The sequence below is a fragment of the Helianthus annuus genome, chromosome 17, assembly GCF_002127325.2.
Source record: "Helianthus annuus cultivar XRQ/B chromosome 17, HanXRQr2.0-SUNRISE, whole genome shotgun sequence".
Lineage (NCBI taxonomy): Eukaryota > Viridiplantae > Streptophyta > Magnoliopsida > Asterales > Asteraceae > Helianthus > Helianthus annuus.
The window spans coordinates 5,939,835-5,957,754 of NC_035449.2; the positions used below are offsets into that span (position 1 = coordinate 5,939,835).

At 38.1% G+C, this 17,920-nt stretch overlaps 1 long non-coding RNA gene across 1 annotated transcript; it reads left to right on the forward strand.

Annotated features, from left to right (window-relative positions):
- The first annotated feature begins 14,099 nt into the window (after positions 1-14,099).
- LOC110917881 lies at positions 14,100-15,237 on the forward strand. Its single transcript, XR_002580917.2, has 2 exons — positions 14,100-14,803; positions 14,887-15,237. It is a non-coding gene; the product is annotated as an uncharacterized LOC110917881 (long non-coding RNA).
- Positions 15,238-17,920: the final 2,683 nt, after the last annotated feature.

Genomic DNA, 17,920 nt, shown 5'->3' on the forward strand with positions numbered 1-17,920 from the left:
ATTCTCACTTATTTTGATTTGAAAACAAGCCCTATGTGATAGAATCACTTATTGATGAGGAACTTGATTTTCATATGCATGAGGGCACAGGAGCAAGTCCGTGAATCGGTCAGTACTTTCGTACATCAGAGAGACGAACTTGACTCCCGGATAAATGTGATATTTTATCACTTATTTGTTTGGGACATGTGATTGTTTATCACTTATTGAGGTTGAATGCAATATGTACACGTATGTATAGTATCATGGAAGATCTAGACTTGCGTCCCCGTTATTTTTCGGTAAAAGATACAACCATGATACCCAGATGATAAGCAGCATAAAGACCGAATATCTCAGAACCTCGGCAATCTATCAAACGAAATTTCGGTAATAAGACCATATGCCAATGAATGGTTCCCACCTGGTCTTCAGTCGGTTTAAGATTTATATCACCCTGCACACTTTAAAATGATTGTGAGCCTACTGATACATCTTATATAGAGCTGCTTATCGTTTTTTATTTAAGGTTTAAAGAGGTTTGGATAGACCACTGATGTACTATCATTTTCTCTTTTGCTCGCCAGGAAACTCATTTTTGTTTTTCTATTGTTTTTGTGTTTTTGAAATTTTTCGATGTTTTTGGATTTTCAAATTTTGATTTACTCCCCCTAAAATCAACAAACTAAGACAAATTTAAAAGACACAAAGATATTTACAAAAATGATTTTCCGATGTTGGCTTTACTCTTGCTTGACCTTAATGCCGTTTACCAATATTAATTTTAATCAGAAATGATTTCTCGAATTTTGGAATAAATCAATTGGCACGTCGGTAAGCGGTGCGGACCATGACAAACGTCGAAACAACCATGTGTGAGGTGATATTTGAGATCAACGTGTCTGGTCAAAGAGTGTTGTACGAGATGATAATAATTCATAAAGCAGCTTAAATATCGACAAGCATAGGAGAGATTGGAAATTCAAAACCTTATTCTGCAACTGTTTCTTGCATTGCAAGGAATCTGAGCGCTCTCCCAACTGGATACCCAGCCGGTGTGGATTTCAAGGTCGATTTTTGTAGCTACTAAGAAATCTCTTCACAACAACAAGATCATAAACCTCCAGGTCCGGCTGGTCTTCCACATTGCACCAACGAAGGTCTTTGTCTTTCTCTTTGAGAAGTAGTGTGCGGTTGTTCAACCATGCCAAGGCATCCGCACACCCGGTTGGTTTGTTCAACAAACACATTTTCTTCAATCACACCGCGAAGAAATGTACACTGCACGATCATTTTGTTGACTGTGAACTTCAGACGTGCTGCAGGTGCGTACATTTCATTGGAATCTTTCCTGAACCATAACAACCAAATTTTGGCACATTTTTCATCTGGTCGAATTTTTCAACTTCATTCCTTTTTCACCAGACATTCCTTCATCGGAATTTTTGTCTTCTTTTCCCTTTCCTTTCTCTCCATCAATGGCAACGATATTCTCCTAGGTGTAACAATATTTTGGAGCCTTATGTCGCTGATCTTGGGCATGGACGCTTCACTATCAACAATCCTAAGACTATTAATAGTTCCTCCCGGAACATCCTGCACACTCATTCAGAGATTAGTTGGAGAGAGGGACCCAAGCCTTCACAGACTTGGGTCGTCCGTCATCATCGAGAATTGTAACATCCATTTCCCGATGATTCGGAATTAATGTAGCTCCCCCTGAAATAGTTACCGATTTTGGTTTCCAAATCTGTTTTTGTTTTTCATTTTTAACTTCTAACTTAACAGACTGTATTTGGATAACCTCTGGTTTCAAAACCTTTTCAACTTCTTTTCGTTGTTTCTTTTTCTGTTTCATTTCCCGATGTTTAACAAGACGAGGGTCCTGTTTTGGTGAAACAGATCTTTTATGGTAATAGTTACCATAGGGGGGTTCAATCTTTGACTTTCCCTTGGTGAGATATGGACAATTCTTAATGATGTGTCCATACTCACAGCATTCAAAGCATGATCTCCGCTCAACAAACCTCGGAGTATCATAACTGTAAGAGCTTGATGATGAACTTCGTGATCTTGAGGTACTTGGTCCTACATCACAACCGTTTGTGTGTTGTGTATAGTTGTTTTGACTGTTTCTTTTCAAAATTTTACTTTGTTTAACAAATTCCGTGTTGGATTTGTTTTCGAAAGTTTCAATTTTATCAGTCCCTCTGGATTTCACGATGTTTATCTTCCGAACCTTTTTCTTGTTTTGGCTCTGTTTGCCTTTTCCGTTTCCTTGGGCAACATGATTTTGCTTTCGTTGATTGTTTTGTTTTTGCAATTTTTGATTCCCATATTTCTTTCTAACTTCAGATTTTGGGACAGGAGCACACTGAGTTACTACAACTCCTGGGCTCGACTTTCCCAAAAACTTACTGGTAGAATCTTCGAAAACTTTATCAATCAAAGATTGATTGACATTGTTGATTGGAAAATCATTGTCTGAGTATATTTTATCGGATCCAATCAACGTGTAAAGCAAGTTCACGCTTTCACAGCTTCCAGATGAGGATTCAACAGACTTTGCTGTAGCAGTCACAAACGGTTTTGCAGGTGGATCACAAAGAATGTAATTTTCGAGAGGTATGTCTTCTTCTTTGAGGGCTGAGTTAGTATCATCGGATTCGTCATCTGAAGAATCAACATCCTCTACAATGATTGGAGGATCCTGACTCTGTTCAGCAGAAGACACACTTGTATCTGCTGATACATCCGAATCTGATGATACTTTCGGTTTGTATCCAAGTCCGGTCGCAAATTCCTTAATGTCTAAAGGAACAGATGGCTCAAAGTGGGTTCTATTCTCCTCATTAGGCAGTGCATTGTAATTGTGTCTAACAGGTGGTGGACATTTCTTATATCCAATGCATGTGACATCCTTTTTCTCTTTCTGAACATCAATGATGTGATCCAACAAATAGCTAGAGCTTAAATAGCTGTCTAACTTGAGTCGGATCGCCTCACTTTCAGTTTTAACACAAGCCATTTCTTTTTGCATTAACTCGAGCCTACTGATGTAAAGGTTTATTTCCGTTTGTTTTCTTGAAACCATTTTCGTTAGCTCAGTCTTATCCTTTTTTAATGTTTCGATTACCGATTTAAACTCCTTTTCATGGTTTTCATAAAACATGTTGGCTTCTGTGCACTTAGAAAGATCCACGGTCAACTTTTGGTTGTGGATGAATGTCACATCATACTTGTTTTGCAGAGCCTCATGTTTGCTTTGCAAGTCACACCACTTAGCATCTAAATCAACATGTTTGTTTTGCAAGTCAAACAAATTAGCTTTTAAAGCATCATGTTTGCCTTGCAACTCAGACATATTTGCATCCAAATCAGCACATTTAACGCTTAATCCAGCACAATTATCACAATTAACAGCAGTGGGTTCATCGACACATACCTGACTGGAATCACTCTCAGATGTTGGCCTTTCTACATCAGAATCAATAACCTCCCTTGATGATTCACATTCAGATCCATCCTAGCTTGAACTTGAAGTTGTATCATCCTCAACTGAAGTTGAAACATCTTCATCTGAACTACTGTCATGTTCAGAACTTCCATTATTTCCCAAGGATTCACCATTGCTGGCATCTTTGACAATTTCAGCATACAATGCCGTTTTTTGTCTGACTACAGTTCCTTGGATCAAGAGATGATGGTGCTACAGTAGAACGATTGTGTTGTGAAGCAACTGGTGGTAATGGATTTCCATACAAGTCTGTTGTTCTTTCTGGTTTGGGAACTGATTGTATTGGATTTCCGTATATGTCTGTTGTCACTTTCGGTTCACTTTGCTTTTGATTGGTAACCGATGCCCCTTGTTTTGCCGTTATTCGAGATCGTGTGGGAGATTCGGCCCATAATGGCGACAAACCCGTACTTCTATACTTTCCTTCATCCGGATACGGATTACCCCACCAACTCGGATTCATGTTATATATGCAAAGGAGAATTTCACTTTAAATCACACGAAACAGACACTTAAAACAATTTTGCAACCCTTCTGTTAAGTCTGAACAACACACTCGACAAAACAGGCTGAGTTATTGGACGACGGAACTGAAATCTTCTTTTGGGCTCCCAGATCGACGAAAGCGGCCCAAGTCTTACTCGATGAAACAGGCCCAAATTTGAGCGACGAAACAGGCTTAATATATTTGCGACGAAATAGGATTCCAAACAGAAGCCCAATTCTTGAGAGAAGCCCAAATCTTATGCGAGCGCAATTCTTGTGCGACGAAACAGGTAGTGCTATTGATATGCGACGAAACAGAACGTATGATGATGTCGACGAAACTGAAATGGATAATGGTCTCGACGAAACAGATGTTGTGTGCGACGAAACAGATAATGACGAATCAAAGCGTTTCGTCGAGGATGCTTTTTGCGAATCAAACTTGTTTCGCCGAGATCTGATTTAGAAAAGTAGGTAAACTTTTTCAAACTTTTATCTCTTTACTGACACAATCAGTATGCTTTCGGCTACACCATTCCCACCTTACCAATCTAGGTATGGGGATACATTATTTTAATCAATTCACAGTTTTCAACAACAAACACTTTGACAAATATTTGACCAAGATCAAAAAGGTTGTAAATTTGAAGAACACTTTGAAGTTTTGATGAAGATATGAAGAACAAACCCAGAATTCTGAATTTTCCGGTGAACCGAGAAGTTTCTGAACACAAGTTTTAAACACGACACAACTTGTACCTATAAAGATCTCCAATTTTTTTTAACAAGTTTTAAACAAATACGACACCAAAACAACAAAGATTTTTGAGTTTTGATTCAGACTTTATGAACTGTAACTGGGTTTGTAAAAATTTTACACAAAACACACTCAAAACCCACTCGAAAATCACACCGGTAACTCGGTTTTCACAAGAAATCGAGCCTTAAGCTCTGATACCAATTGTAGGTCCGTTTGCGGATCACCGGACAACTACGAGATCTTGTTTATAATACCTAACGAGTGCGGAATCCATGTTACGATACAAACCGAGCGAGAGAGTGAACAAGACGTAAAGATATCAACGATTAACAATTACGTGTATTGATTTCGACAAAGTTAATATTCGACAAATACAAGGCTCACGGGAACTTTCTCTCTCTACACTCTCTCTCTATCTTATCCGGGCTGCCTCTTTCTGTCTCAGCTTGCAGTATATATAGTATCAGCAACACAGCAATCGACGAAACAAGTTGGTCGACGAAACACATGTTGGTCGACGAAACAGCCCTAGTTTCGTCGACTTGCATGTGATTCGTTGAATGGGTTGTGGCCCAGAAGAAGGTTTAAGCCCAATTCACTTGTTTCGTAATCTTGGTTCAGCCCAAATGTATCATGTATTCTGCATTCTGTATTGAGTTGATTGGCCCAAGCTTCTTTACGTAAAACACATTTGAAGATTTGAAATGTTTAGTCAACTTATGACATCATCATGACATCATCATGATGATGTCATGGTGATGTGGCGACGGGAATGGTTTGCGGCTCTCCGTGCTTCGAGTGTCGAACTCTGGGACGCACGATGGAGGAATGTCGTGACGTCGGGCTTGAGCCGAACCTAACTGTGTCAAAACCAAGTTGAACCGAACCGAGTTGAACCGAACCGAGTCGCGACCACATAATATGTATCAACAGGGTGAAGCACCATGGGTGTACCCGACACATTCTAGATCCAATGGGTTAGGATATTGTGTGTTGAATCGAACAGAAACACCTGGTCTGTTACCATATCTCCTTGGTTATAAATTTACGGACTTGTCCAAATTAGTTCCTTTAATATATTCACAGAGCCGTTCAAAAAAATATATTCACATAACTTGCATTGGAGATACCTTTAACTTAAATCATAAAGAAAACTAGGTATTCTTCCGTGCACAGACCGCTAGCAAGAATAAAAAGAAAATGTAAAAAAAACACTAAAATATAACCGGAAGAAAATCAACAAAAAAATTGTATGGTAATGATATTGTTCGTATGAAACCTTTGGCCGGAGATGAGCAAATGGTTCCGGGTGCCGGTACCGAACTTCCCGAACCGAAAGATCTTAATTACCAATTCGGTACCGACTTTTGGCGTTCTTGGTACCACTTCGCTACCAATTTTTACCTTCATATATCGTAACTGGTATTTCGGTACCAGTACCGATTCGGTATTGGTTGGAACCGAGTTCATCCCTACCCCTAAACTAAAAAAACGAAACCATTAAAAGTTGAAGGAAATTAACAAAAATAAGTTGTATGATACCGTTGTTGTTTATACGGTACCCGTGATCAGGGATGAGCAAATAGTATCGGGTAGTAGCACCGAATTTCCCCAACTAAAAGATTTTCAATATCAATTCGGTGCCGACTGTACCGATACCGAACAGGACCGTATCGGTATTTTTCGATACTAGTAGGAGTTCGATACCGATTGACACCAAGCTTATCAACCTGTGATACTAAAAAAAATATTAAAGTTAAAAAGCAAAGAAAATAGTTGTTATTATAATATTAAAATAATAAAATGATTTAAAAAAAACTATATATAATAAAAGTATTAAAAAACTATATATTATTACAATATTAAAACTATTATTCATTAGCTTCTATTAATAATATATACCCAAAAACACCATGCACTATAATGAGATCTCAAGGATAAAGCCCAGCTGGTTGATGCATTGGAAAGGATGGAGAAGGACTCAGGTTCGACCCTTGATCCCACCCGAGTTTTCTACTACAGTGTATTTATTCTAGAGGGTCGGCTCTTATGGAGGGTGCAACTCCTGTCATGTGGCAGGAGGCTGGAAATTTTCTCGGGGACAGCGTAACACCTCTCTAGACTAGGCGTGGGCCCGGTTAAGACAACATAGTCCTGGTAATGAGTGGTGACGGGCCTACGTCTTGCGGGTATGAATTAGCCGTCTGTTGTGAAGTTCACCTATTTAAAAAAAAAAAGATAAAAGGAAAAGTTGTTAAAAAGCCAAAACGATGAATTTCTAACAGCTAAAAGCAATTTCCGAAAATATGTCCGAAGCTTTTTTTACTTTCTAGAGTGACGTTTGCTACTGATGCGTCAGGAGATGGCACGTCACGGGTTTGTAGATGATTGATCAAGGTTTGCAATGGGCAAGCAGGAATAAAGATTAAATTATAAGATTGGGGAGAATAAATATCTTACCAAAATTCTATTTTTAACCAAACACTGTTGGCCCGAACTTGGATCTTGATCTCTAACGAGCGTGAATAACTTGAATAACAACAACTTGATAATAATCGAATGAGTGTAATGTATACAAATCGAATGTAATGAACTAATACAATTGAATCTAACTATCCCTATTTATAGTTTTCTACGGGTACGAATGAATAGATGTGACTCTTCGTGAAAGGGTATGTCTCTTGGATTGTGTGGTTGAGATTGATTCTTGAAAGGGTATGTTGATTCTCAGCCATTAATCCGAACCGTCATGTCCCTTCCTTCTTTTGCCTTGCGTCGATCCGAAAGGATGTGTTGTGGAGACACACCTCTTCGCTAAGTGAGGGTGGTTATGAAGTTCCATCTTGTCAATTTCGGTCCCTATACTTTGTAACCGCTAATTAACTAACTATCTATCTAACTAATCATGGTGTTAAGAGATTAACTTGGTTTCATTCACCCCCTTAATCTCGAACATCCATGAGTTGCTTCAAATCTTGAATTCCGAGCAGTTCCCTCATTGTAGCAAACTTGATCCTTGCTAGTGCCTTTGTTAGTATATCTGCCCGTTGTAGTTCTCCACTTTTGTGCTCCACAGTGATATCTTCGTTTTCCACGCATTCTCTTATGAAGTGATAGCGTGTGTCAATGTGCTTGCTTCTTCCGTGAAAGACTGGATTTCTCATGAGTGCTATTGCTGAAACGTTGTCAACTCTGAGTGTTATCTTTTCTTCCTTCCAGCCTGTGATTTCACTTAACAGTCTCTTAAGCCATAGTGCTTGACATGCTGCTGCAGTGGCTGCCATAAATTCTGATTCGCATGATGAGAGTGCCACTGTTTGTTGCTTTTGTGTACACCAGGTTATAGGTGATTCTCCAAAGTAGAATACCAGACCAGTTGTTCCTTTTCCTTTGTCTGTATTAACTCCAAAACTACTATCGCTATAACCTGTGATCTTACATCCTCCTTGTCTTTTGTAAATGATTCCACGCTCTTTAGTTCCTTTGATGTAACGTAGTATTTGCTTTACTGCTTTCAGGTGTTGCTCCTTTGGTTCTTGCATGAATCTACTAAGTAGACTGACTGGGTAACATAGATCTGGTCTTGTATGCAATAAGTACCTGAGAGATCCTATCAGGCTTCTGTAGTGTGTTGCATCTACTAGATCTCCTTCTTCAGTCTTTGTTAATTGAGTTCCTGGAGTCATGGGTGTCTTCGTGTCATTGCAGGATAACATATCTGCGTCTTTGAGTATCTTGTTGATGTATCCTGTCTGCTTGATGCCTATCTCACCCCCTGCTTGAATTACTTCTATTCCCAGATAGTATGCTAGCAATCCTAGATCGCTCATATCAAACTTGTTTTTCATCTGAGACTTGAAGATGTCTATCTCCTTCTTTGATGTTCCAGTGACTATCAAGTCATCAACGTAGACTCCAACTATTAGTGTAGAGGCTTCATTCGTCCTTGTATAGATTGCGCTTTCTAAAGTGCACTTCTTGAAGTTAAGTGACTTTAAGGTTTGATCTAATTTCGTATTCCAAGCTCTTGGTGCTTGTCTCAATCCATACAGTGCTTTTGATAGTCTGTAAACTTTTCCTTCATCTCCTGGCTTTATAAATCCTTCTGGTTGTGATACATAAACTTCTTCCTTGAGGTCTCCGTGTAAGAATGCAGATTTCACATCTAGATGATGTACCTCCCAACCTTGATATGCTGCTAAAGCCAACATTAGTCGTACCGTCTCCATACGTGCTACTGGTGCAAAGACTTCGTCAAAGTCTATTCCATGTTGCTGAACATATCCCTTTGCAACTAGCCTTGCTTTGTGTCTGACAATATTTCCATTTGCATCTTTCTTAGTCTTGAATACCCACTTTAAACCTATTGCTTTGTGACCACTTGGCAGTTCCGTCAACTTCCAAGTGTTATTCTTGTTTATCGAGTCTAACTCAGCCTTCATTGCTTCAATCCATTTTCTGTCACTAGATGCTTCTTTGTAATTCCTTGGTTCTTCTTCTGCGAGTAATAATTCATGTGGATCTAACTGAATTTCTTCTGTTTCGTCATACAGTTCTTCGAGACTTCTTAGTCTTACTGGAGTATTGCTGATATTTCCTGTTGTACTTTCAGAAGTGGATGGACCTCCATTTTGTATGTTGCTTGAATTTCCTGCTGAGTTCTGATTGTATGAATATGCTGGCGGGGTTACATAGGAGTCTTGTTCTTCTGTCTGATCTACTCCTGAATCGTCATGATGTGGCCCGCTACTGCCTGGTCCGCTACTGCCTGGACTACTTGGCTCATTTTCTTCTAACTCTGGTGGTATGTCATCTTCATGAATGACAAAGTTCGTCCATTCGGGATTCCCTGAATCTACCGTTTCCATATAACTATCCCAGTTCCATGGTTGACCTTCCATGAACTTTACATCTCTACTGACACATATCTTGTTCTTTGCTGGATCATATAATCTATACGCCTTTGATCCTTCTTCTATTCCAAGATAAACCATAGGTGCGCTTCTATCATCTAACTTCTTTTGTTGAAGTGGTAGTACCTTAGCGTAAGCAGTGCAGCCAAAAACCTTCAAGTGTTCTAAATTTGGCTTCCTTCCTTTCAATGCTTCATATGGTGTCTTGTTCACCAGGGCTTTTGTCGGAACCCTGTTTAGTACGTATATCGCGTGTCGTACTGCTTCACCCCAAAAATTCTGTGGCATGTTCATTGCCTTTAACATACTGCGAGTAGTGGATAACATCGTCCTGTTTCGCCTTTCTACTACTCCATTTTGCTGTGGGGAGTATGGTGCTGTAAGCTGTCTTGCTATGCCATTTGTTTTGCAATACTTGTTGAATTCAGCCGATGTGAATTCACCTCCTCTATCCGTCCTTAGCATTTTTAACTTGGTCTGCGCTTCCTTTTCCACCTTTTCTTTGAACTCCTTGAATGTTTCGAATGCTTGATCCTTGGAAGTTAGTAAATATGCCCACATGTAGCGAGTACAGTCGTCTACAAGTAAGAATATATACTTCTTCCCAGCATGTGTTGGTGGAGTTATAGGACCACACAAATCTCCATAGACTAAGTCCAGAGGTTTTAAGGATCTGAACTTTGCCTGATTTGGAAATGGTGCCCTACTATGCTTTCCTAATAAGCATGCGTCACAGACTTGACTAGCATGACTTATTTGGGGAACTCCATGTACCAAGTTTTTACGAGTCATTTCTTTAATAGCGTCGAAGTGTAAATGGCCTAACCTCGCGTGCCATAACCATGCTATGTCTTCCGTCTTTGATAGTAAGCAGATTGGTTTTCCTGTCTTCAGTTTGACCTTGTACAGCCTGTTCTTCAATCTTTTGACTCGCATTAGTAGCTTTCTGTTTCGGTCTCGGATAGTCAGTAAGTCTCCGTCCATAACCACTTTGCAACCAGTTTCTGTAAGTTGTCCGAGGCTCAATATATTGGTCTTCAGACTTGGAATGTAGTATACTTGTGAAACAATCTTTTGTTCTTGATTCATACATTCCAGTAGTATTGAACCTTTGCCTTTAATTTCTACGTGTGACCCATCACCAAAACGTACTTGCCCTGTCACCGTTTCATCTAATTCCTTGAAGTGACTTCGCACTCCTGTCATATGGTTGCTGGCCCCGTTGTCTAAGTACCATAGATTTTCATCTCCTGAGGCATAACTTGCTGGTTTTATCTGTTCCTCGTTTAGCAGAGCCCTTTCTTGAACATTTTCTTCTTGTATTGTCATCAACAATACGGGTGCTTCGTCTTCCTCGACGAGGTTTGAATGTTCTTGCACATCGTCTTTCTCAGAACAATCCTTCTTGTAGTGTCCAAACTTCTGACACTTAAAACATTGGATCTTACTTAAGTCGGTTCTTGCAAACTTCCTCCAGTTTCTTGAATTTCCATTTCTAGGCCTTGATGTAGATCCTTCGTTTCTGGGACTTTGCCTATTTCCGTTGTTTCGCCAATTTCCACGCGTCTGGTTAAACCTACCACGACCACGGTTTCCAAATTGCCTTCCTTTGTTGTTGTCCTGATGTGTAAACATAAGCCTATCTTGGCTTTCCCCTTGATTTCCTTTCTTTAACTTGAGACGTTCTTCATACGTCTTTAACCTTCCGATTGCTTCTTGTAGCGTCATGGTTTCTATATCGGAGTATTGTTCCATAGAGGCGACGATTTGAGTAAACCTATCCGGTACGCCATTTAGGAGTTTGCGTACTAGAGTCGGTTGACTCATAGTCGATCCTACTTCTGTTGCTCGGGTAACGATACTATTGATCTTTGCGGTGAATGAATCAATAGTGTCGTCATCCTTCATTTGCAACATCTCAAATTCTGACATTAGCGTGTGCATACGCGCCTTTTGTACCCGATCTACGCCAACGTGTCTAATCCTTAGATTTTCCCAAATCTCCTTTGCAGTCTTACAACTTGCAACTTGCAATACAACGTCCTCTGGTATTGCTTGAAACAGATATGCAATGGCAGACTTATCTTTCTTGGTGTCTACCGTTGCATTCTCTGCCGGTTCAATCGTTTCCCACAAACCATTCGCTTCAAGAATCGTCTTGATACGAATAGCCCAAACCGTATAGTTTGTTGGTTTCAGAATCGGACACTGAAACTGGGAAAGAGAATTTTCATTTATCGTACTTTGCCCGGTCGCTCCTGACATATCTTCTTTCCGAATAATCTTCACCTTTTACTAAACTTTCCTTTTGGTTTCAATATATCTTAACAACCCCGATTACCCGAATCGTGTAATAACCAAAACAACCAAATCAAACTAATTCGCACTATAACCCCGGAATCAAAACAAACGAACCCTAGATTCCTAACCGTTCGGTTCAACCGACTTTCCTAGAACCGAAAAAAAATTCTGAAATTGAAACTTTGCGAATTTAAAACGAAATTGAAACCTGATCGCGAATTCCCTGCGATGCCTTGCGATTCCCACGCCTAGAGCCTGATGCTCTGATACCACTTTGTTGGCCCGAACTTGGATCTTGATCTCTAACGAGCGTGAATAACTTGAATAACAACAACTTGATAATAATCGAATGAGTGTAATGTATACAAATCGAATGTAATGAACTAATACAATTGAATCTAACTATCCCTATTTATAGTTTTCTACGGGTACGAATGAATAGATGTGACTCTTCGTGAAAGGGTATGTCTCTTGGATTGTGTGGTTGAGATTGATTCTTGAAAGGGTATGTTGATTCTCAGCCATTAATCCGAACCGTCATGTCCCTTCCTTCTTTTGCCTTGCGTCGATCCGAAAGGATGTGTTGTGGAGACACACCTCTTCGCTAAGTGAGGGTGGTTATGAAGTTCCATCTTGTCAATTTCGGTCCCTATACTTTGTAACCGCTAATTAACTAACTATCTATCTAACTAATCATGGTGTTAAGAGATTAACTTGGTTTCAAACACACAATCCAGTTTTATTGGTACAAGTGTAGGTAATTATCCAACAATTATTACAGATAACCAGTTGGATTATGCATATGGATATACAAATGATCATTAATAGTCTAATAGATACAATATACACAAATTATCATTAATAGTCTAATATTCACAATAAATTATCAAACTTGAAAAGGAAGGAAGTAAAGCATTTCTGCAACATGTAATCCAAAAGGAATAGTTCAGAAAGATATATTCGCCGGCCAAACAAAAGAATATTAAGTCTGGTAAAAAAGCAAGAAAGAATATTAAAGTTTCCAAGAATATCAATAATTTCTTAATAGTTTCATTAAGCATTTATGTCTATATAAACGCATGTTATATCTTGCTTACACCCACAGCAAACACTCGACCAAACCTAACTACAACTTCATTTCTGTACCCTTCATCTTCACCCCCAAATGGCACATACTTACAAGAACAAAACGGACCTTGCTACCATTGGGAAAGAAGCGTTTGATGTCATAGATTCTCGTGGGCGTCAGTACTTGAAGCAGCACGTGTCTCCCTATCAGTACCAACCCCAGCAGGCTTATGTTGTTCGGGAACAAGTGTATGCTGCCCCTTATGTGGTTCAGCAACAAGTGTATGCTGCCCCAGTGAGTAAGAGAGTGATAACATGTGACGATGCTGCTAAGATGTACGGTGGGACTTTGTTTGTGGAGTATCCGAAAAGGAAGCCTGCTCGTAAAGGTTTCTTTTATTTCTAGTTCTAGCTAGCTAGCTATATACTCCTATATGTATATACATCTTGGATCCATCCCTTGCCAGTAATTGGTTTTACGTGGATGTGCCAAGATTGTTAAAATCAATCACCTTATGATATATAATAATATTACTGGTGGCTGTATTAACATGTTTGTGTCATCTTTTTTCGTGCCAAGACCTCAGTGTCTTTGTTTCGATTGTATCACTTCTCGCATAAGGCAGGATGAAATGATTATATTAGACTTAGGAAAACCAAAACGAACGAAAGTCCCCAAAAAACAGTTTATATGGGGACTTGGCTGGCTAAATAAAATCAACATAGAAAAAAAGTTTTTTCTTCATTGCATATATAAAACAATAACCCATAACCCCATTGTCTAGCGGTATCATGTTTGCCTTCACAAAAATTGTATAAGTTTAAATTCTTGCACATACAACATTATGTAGCTAGTATTTAGGTAGAAAAAGTTGTTAAAAATATATAAAGTAGTAAATAAATTATGAAATTTAAATTTCAATACTTGAAAGTACATATGAACTTATTTTTTATAGTCGAAAACTTACAACTAACAAAAAAAATGTATATCACAACTTTATATTAGTGACTAATTTAATAAATGTGACTATATATATATATATATATATATATATATATATATATATATATATATATATATATAGGGGAGCGTTAAAATGAAAATCACCTTCAGTTGTAAGAACTATAAGAACCACTCTCCGTCAATCATATTCTTCCAACAAAAAGGGTAGTTTAGTCATTTACCCCAAATGTCATTCTCTACCTTTCTCCACATTTAAAACCACCTGCTTTTTAAAATTGTCAGATTTATTTAAAACCCTCTTTTGTCTCTCTCTCTACTCATTTGAAACTCACCCTCACTCAAATCTTCATCCTCTCTCAAAGAACTCTTCATCATCTTCATCAAATTCCGGCGAGATCACCACCGCCGCCATTCTGAATCAAACCCCAACCCACAATACAAAACACAAAATATTCTTTATAAAGGGTGAAGAAATTAAAATTAAGAAATTGAAAAAGGTGTTGAAGAACAAGCACACATCTTGAACATGACGACGTGCTCATAGGTGGCCTGGCCATGATCTTTGATCAAAACCCACCATACCCACAAATCCTTTTCAACACCCACCTATCTTTTAACCCACTAGATTAATTTCTCTACATCTTTTCATATATTTTGTGATAAAATTGATGTCTTTTGTTGAATTTTAGTTGACCCTTTTTGTTTGGGATGGAGGGTATGATGAAAAAGGGTGTTAATGTTGAAGATGACGATGTTGATGGTGACGACGGCAGCCGGCCGACGCCGGAGCTGCACCGACGATGACTGCAGTAGAGGTGAGTGTGTTTGGTTCAAGTTCGGCTTAGATTTCGTGCTCAGATTCTGATTCTGATGTGGTTTGAGTTTTGGTTCGGGTTAGGTTCGGGTTCACTTCAGATTTTGTCGGGTTTTTGGCTCGGTTTCGGGTCTCGGTCAAAGCTGGTCAGCCACGGTTCGGGTGTGGTTCGGGTCTCGGTCAAAGCTGGTCAGCCGCGGTTCGGGTGTGGTTTCGGGTCTCGGTCAAAGCTGGTCTCACTTCACCGCCGGTCAACAGCAGTCAACCACGGTCAAAACCAGACCTGGTAACAATTTAAACAATGCGAAAATCTTGTTTATATAGTTATAGATTTTTAGTTATACGCGACCCGAGCTCGAACTGACTGGATTAGAAATTTGTTATGTTTTGACATTTCGACGAAAACTATATATAGTGATAATTGTGATTGGTTTATTGTTGTATTTTAAAAAAATAAATCGACACTTAGTTGTCGGGATTGTCAAAAAACAGAGGAAACATTGCCCGATTTTCAAAAAATCCGTTATACAAAACATTTATACTTCCAACATCGGTTTTGGGGGTGGCCCGACGGTGTTCGCGGCGGTGGTGTTGGAGGTGGTGGCTGTCTAAAAACTTTATGTAAAAACTTTTTAACGTAAAACGTAATCTTAATACGTAAAACGTAAACTTTTTAATGTAAAACATAAACCGTAAAACGTAAAACGTAAACCTTTAAACGTAAAACGTAAAACGTAAACTTTTTAACATATAACGTAAAACGAAAACTTTTATCTAAAAACTTTTTAACCTGCAACACGTACAACGTAAAACGTAAAACGTAAAACGTAAACTTTAAACGTAAAACGTAAAACGTAAACTTCTATGTAAAACGTAAAACTTTTTTATGTCAATTGTAAAACGTAAACTTTTTTTATGTAAATTGTAAAACATAAAACGTAAAACATTGTGTTATGTAAATTGTAAAACGTAAAACGTCAAAAAAGTTTTCGTAAAAAAAATTTAAAACCGTAAAAAAAAGTTTTCGTAAAAGAAAAAGTTTAAAAGCGTAAAAAAAGTTTAAAAACGCATGTGTAAGAAAGGGGGCGCAAAAAACGACGCGCAAAAAAACGACGCGCAAAAAAACGACGCCTCACGGGGCGCAAAAAAATGGCTCTTAAAAACGGGTGAAAAACGGCACGTAAATAAGGGGCGTGAACACGGGGCGTAAAAACGGCGCGTAAAAACGGGACGTAAAAAACGACGCGGTATAAAACGGCGCGGTATAAAACGGCGCGTAAAACCGGGCATAAAAAAGAGCGTGTAAAAACACGGTCGCAAAAACGACGTGAAGAAAACGGGGCGTAAAACGGGTCGTAAAAAAACGCACGTAAAAAACGGGGGCGTAAAAAACGGCGTGTAAAACGGGTCGTAAAAACGGCGCGTAAAAACGGGACTAAAAAACGGGGCAAAAAAGCGGCGCGTAAAAACGGGACGTAAAACACGGCTCGCTAAAAAACGGTGCGTAAAACCGAGAATAAAAAAACCGCACGTAAAAACTCGGTCGCAAAAACGGCGTGAAAAAAACGGGGCGTAAAAAAACGGCGCGTAAAAACGGGACATAAAAAGGGACGCTAAAACGGCGCGTAAAAACGAGACGTAAAAAATGGGGCGTAAAAACAGCTTGTAAAAACGTGACGTAAAACACGGTGCGGCAAAAAACGGTGCGTAAAACCGGGCATAAAAATGGCACTTAAAAATCCGGTCGCAAAAACGGCGTGAAAAAACGGAGCGTAAAACGGGTCGTAAAAAAACGTGCGTAAAAACCGGGTCGTAAAAAAGTGCGCGTAAAATTTTTTTATCAAAAAATCTGATTTCAAAAATGTTGTTTGATAAAAAAAAATATGATTTAGAAAAAAACAATTAATGCAATAGGACAAAAATCTAACAAAAACAAAAAAATTAATAAGAAAAAAAACAAAATTACATAAATACCCTTTTAGATTAAAATATTAAAGACATAATAAGACAAAAAAAAAATTAATATTACTTTTAACTACTTTTAATCTCATCCATCCATTTTGAAAATCTAATGGCCAGAAAGTGGTTCCCGCAATTCTTACAACTGTAGTTGGTTTTCATTTTAGCGGTCCTCTATATATATATATATATATATATATACACACACATATATATACCCTTATATTAAAATTAAATGCAAATATTAAATGAAGTAAAATTAAACATTCTTATTGGTTGAAATTTATTCTTTTTTCTTCTTACAAAAAAATTCTTCTCATTTGAACCCTCCACTATATATATATATATATATACATATATATATATATATATATATATATATATATATATATATATATATATATATATATATATATATATAGAGAGAGAGAGAGAGAGAGAGATAGTTACTTGATTATGTCTACTATATCACATTTAGCGATTACATAGTTGTCTTCTGCATCACATTTAAAACAATCACTACAAGGAATGGACATCACTGATGCCTGACATCGACGAACTAAATATGTAGGTACTTACATCTGGATCCCACTAAAAACTGAATACAATTTAAATAGTTCAAAAATAAATTATTCATTGGTAATCCACATATAAATATCGAGGGAGATCCTAAACCAGGAAAGAGACTTTTACAATTTTTGATGCATGTTCCCTTGTTAACTTGTCGATAAAGCTATAAAGATAGAATTTTAGATAAGATTTCCTCGTATATTTTCATGTATTTGTTGGTGGAAAGGGTGTTTTACATATTTTCCCTTGGTGAGCTATCACTAACGTTAAAGATAAGATGTTGGATAAGAGTTGTGTCCGCAAATTCTTTACTTGAGCAATCTTTTCGAATGGATTACTCGGACATCTGCTTTCACCGAAGGATTTTTGATAGATACGTCGATTGTTGAAAGTCCTCTGTTTTTAGTAAACGGATACAAGTACATTACGTGGTTCTCAACATATAATTGGTTTTGAAATGAATGTTCTCGTATCTAAATTTTGAAGTTTGTGTTGCATTCGTATAATAATTAAACTTAATAAAGAAAATGTATTCATATATTATAACTTAAAATTTCTAAAGGAAGAGGCTACATCATAAGAATGTTCC